We start from the raw sequence: 4,230 nt of genomic DNA, 5'->3' as shown, positions 1-4,230 counted from the left end.
GGGGTGGGTAAGAGATCAAGCAAAAGACCTATAGGCATACATATAAGCAAAACCGATGGACACGACAATAGTGGGTGAGGGCCTGTGCTGGGAGGCGGGAGCAGGAAGAACATAGCTAGAGAACTTACTTACTAGACATCAAGATATATTATAAAATTATAGTAACTAAAACAGTGTAGGCTTGGTGATAGGATAGACAAACTGACCATTGGAATATATTACAATCCAGAATTAGACTTACATATATAGTCACTCGACTTATGATAAAAAACATGACATATGTACAGCAAAGAAGGCATAGACTTTTAAATAGGGTACAAAAAAGAACATTTATAAAACAATAATAATAATAATTCCATTTATATCAAAATTAAGAGTCTCTGTAAGAATCTCAAAGTACTTTTATCCACAATACAGAAAGAACTGCAGAAACCAAAAAGAAAAAGACAGATAAACCAATAGAAAGTAAGCAAGGCTTGAGCAGACCATTTAAAATAGAAAATATTCAAATAGCAAATAAACTTACTAATACTATCAAACTTATTAGTTATCAGGGAAGTGGAAGTTAGAAGCCACCATTTGACAATACTACACATCTCCTAGAATGGCTGAAGCAGAGGATGGGAAGACTGAGCACTCGTGAAGATGCTGTGAGGCACTGATGGTGGGAATAAAAATTTGTAGAAGCACTCTGGAAACCAGCTTGGCAATATATACTAGGCCATACCACATCTAGGTCTACAACCAACAGAAATGTACACATAGCTTTATCAAAAGCCATGTACCAGATGATCTTAGTAACCCTCCATCAGAGTGAAAACCTGAACACACAAGTGCCTGCCAAGAGTACACTGGATTAATACATTGTGGTATCATCACAAAATGGAATGCTGGATAGCACCATACCACTGACAAATTTTCACCCCTGGACTTTATTCAGAAATGTGTAGTTGCTTCTACAGTGTGTCTAATACTGTTGGAACACATGTTCCAGAAAGAAACAAGAGGCCCTGTAACTCCAGGGAGGGCATCGTGCACCTCTTTGCAGAGGAGTTTGGCCTGTGAGAGGCAATATTGCTGTCATTTGCCAATTCTGATTTAATTGTTTCAGAGTTTGGCCTTGTGTCACCTGGGATTTGGGTGGTGCGTTCCTTTAAGCATAGAGTGACCTCAAATGATCAATCCCTCTAGGTACTTTAATGGCATTTATCCAATAGATTTATCTAATGGGATAGAATTAAAGTAGGTTTAGATCCTGAGACTCTCTTTTGGGGGGAGGGATGGGATGTGCAGATAGGGTCAGAAAACATACCCCTAGTTTCGTGGTTGGCAAACCGCGGCTCGCGAGCCACATGTGGCTCTTTGGCCCCTTGAGTGTGGCTCTTCCACAAAATACCACTTCATGGCCCATGTGCAAAAGTCGGTATTTTGTGGAAGAGCCGGTATTTTGTGGAAGAGCCACACTCAAGGGGCCAAAGAGCCGCATGTGACTCGCGAGCTGCGGTTTGCTGAACCGCAGTTTGCCGACCACTGCCCTAGATGTTTGAAGAAAACAATTGGACATGTGTGAGGAGTTTTACATGAAAATTTGCCCCTGAGGCTGAAATTGCTATTTTGGCATTCTTCAACGTGGCATGTAACAGGCATTGAAGAAAAACAAAAAAGGAGGATGGGTTGGTTTTTATCCCATGACAATGAATTTAACATAGAACCCTGAGCATTAACTTCAATGCAGTCAAACCAAGCTTTGTGGTGCCTTTTTCAGGGCCAACCAATTCTACCACCAAATAAAACATTTTTCTTTTATCCACATTACTATCCTACTGACAAGCCTTCACCGCAGAACTCATCATTCAGAAATGTGCAGTTGCTTCCAGACTGTGTCTGATGCTGTTGGAGCACATGTTTCAGAAAGAAACACGAGGCCCTGGCTGGATATCTCCTCGGAGGGCCCTGTATACCTCTCTGGTGAGGGCTCTGGCCTGTGGGAGGCACTGCTCCTGTCATTTTCCAATTCAGCCTTTGTTATTCCCATGTGGCTCACTGGTTTCTCAGCAGAGTCTGGCCTCCTGTCAGCTGGAGACTTAGTTAGTGTGTCCCTTTAGTCACAGAGCAACCAAAAGTGATCAGTCCCTCCAGACATTTTAATGATGTTTTGATATGAAAAAAAATCAATTTTAAGAACATTAATCATATTGACTCTTTTGTATATTTAAAGCATATTTTTCACAGTCCCTGGCCTAGAATGGAAATGTCACTACCGGGCATCAGCAATCACAGACATGGCTATTTCAGCAAAGTTGGGAGAAAACGGTGCTGGTGGACAAGTAAGTTGCCCAAGTTATTAAGAGTTGGAGAGAGTCCCGATACAGTCAGGGTTAGGTTCCTGATACTTAACCACTGTTCCTGGCAATGCCACTTATTATGGCTGCACAGGGGGCCACTGGGACTCAGGAATCTGACACCATAATGGGAGAGGGGAAGTCCAGGTCCTACCAAAGAGGCGATGTCTCAGAGTAGCCTCATGTGGCCTCATGTACCTGGCACCTGTGCCAGTCTGCAGGCAGCTGGAGTACCAGCTAGTCCTTCCCATGTCTGTACAGAGTTTCTTGGCCTCCAGCAGGGAAGCCACACTCGGGACTTTGGGGTTATTTATCATGGTTTCAGAGCAGGCTCAACTGTCTTCACTTCTCACTTATGTAACTCCCACAGAAGCAAGATGATAGTTTCTCCAAACAGAGTGAAAAGACAACACAGGAGAAACATTGCAGTTCCCAGGTAGACTATTATTGGCTGAGAATCCCAGGAGGTCAAAAATTTTAGACATGGAGAGATCTTGGATATAAAATTCTCTAAATCTTTTAGTTTATATGTTTAGGGAGAAAGGCTCAAATAAGTCAGTTTAGTTATCCAAAGTCATAGAGATAATTAGCAATATCAGAATGAAGATTTTTTTCAGAGGTTGAGATTTCTGGTTGTTGTTTTTTCTCTCTCATTCTCTGCTTAGGTGTAATTAAAACACATACCTACCACTGGGTTTTGGTTAGGAAAATTATATTATTCTCAAAATCCCCTTTCTGTGCTCATACTACTGAAATTATGCAATCTTGAGTAAATTTTTTTCCCATGCTTATTTATTAGGTCCAAGGATTGTTTCCTCTTGGCTACAGCATATCCATCATTCTTGAGTTTCCTTACCTTAAAAATTAAGGAATTTTCATCTCCCTCCCTCTGTTTGCCTGGCAGCATCCTTAATAGAAAGCAAACAAGCTGTTAATCGGTGAAAAAAAAGAAGGGAGAAAAAATCTTCAGAAATTGTGTTTAGCCGCATCTGGCCTTAGAAAAACATGGGAATCGGTGATCAAGTACATTCAGCAGGATGGCTGCCTTTCAAGGGAAACAGTATCTGGATATGTCTGTGTCTAGACCACAGAGGAAAAATGCTTCCTTGCTAATTAACCCATTGAAAGCAGAACAGGCCCACGTGGCTCTGAGAAATACAGGCAGAGAAGACTTAGAGATTTGGTTTCTGAAGATTCAGCCTGCAGAGGACATTGTTGGTGATACACTCATAAAATTTTGTTTATTAGTCTGTACCTCAGCATTTTAGATCTAGAGTCTATAAGGAGTGAAAAATGAATGATGGTAAGAAGCCATTTCTTTCCTTAACCAGCTCACAGTATTTTTCATTTTACTGTTCCCACTTCACTCCCCACGTGCCTGCCACTGCTAAGGATCTTGTGAGTAACCTGCTTCCTCCTACAGTATAAAGCAGGGATTCTGAAGTCTGGGCCTTAAGGACATTTTCACTGAGAATTAAAAGACAAGACAGGTGGCTGATCAGTGTGCTGGAGGGGGAATTTATGTTAACCCTGGTCAGAGCATGAATTGTGATTCAATGTGATCATCTGTCTTTGAGTTTTACCTCACTATTTGCAAAAGCTGGATGTGAGTTGATGTGCATCATTACCCAGCTAGATAATATAACTTCAAAACTTATTTTGTGTGATAGGCCACAGAATAGCCCAGATTGCAGTGAAATATCCTGAACTTATGTGCATTTACACATTAACAGTTATAAAAAAGGAAAGGGTTTCTTTTATGTTCAAGTTTCCTAAGAATAATTAGCATATTTCTTCTGGGAACATTTATTAAATGCTGCTGCATGCTTACAGAGGTGTTTAAAAGCATGGGGATCTGAAGAGAAAAATACATAGTGCCTACTTTTGA

The sequence above is a fragment of the Myotis daubentonii genome, chromosome 3 (genome assembly GCF_963259705.1).
Source record: "Myotis daubentonii chromosome 3, mMyoDau2.1, whole genome shotgun sequence".
In the NCBI taxonomy this organism is placed as follows: domain Eukaryota; kingdom Metazoa; phylum Chordata; class Mammalia; order Chiroptera; family Vespertilionidae; genus Myotis; species Myotis daubentonii.
This window is presented reverse-complemented; position numbering follows the sequence as displayed.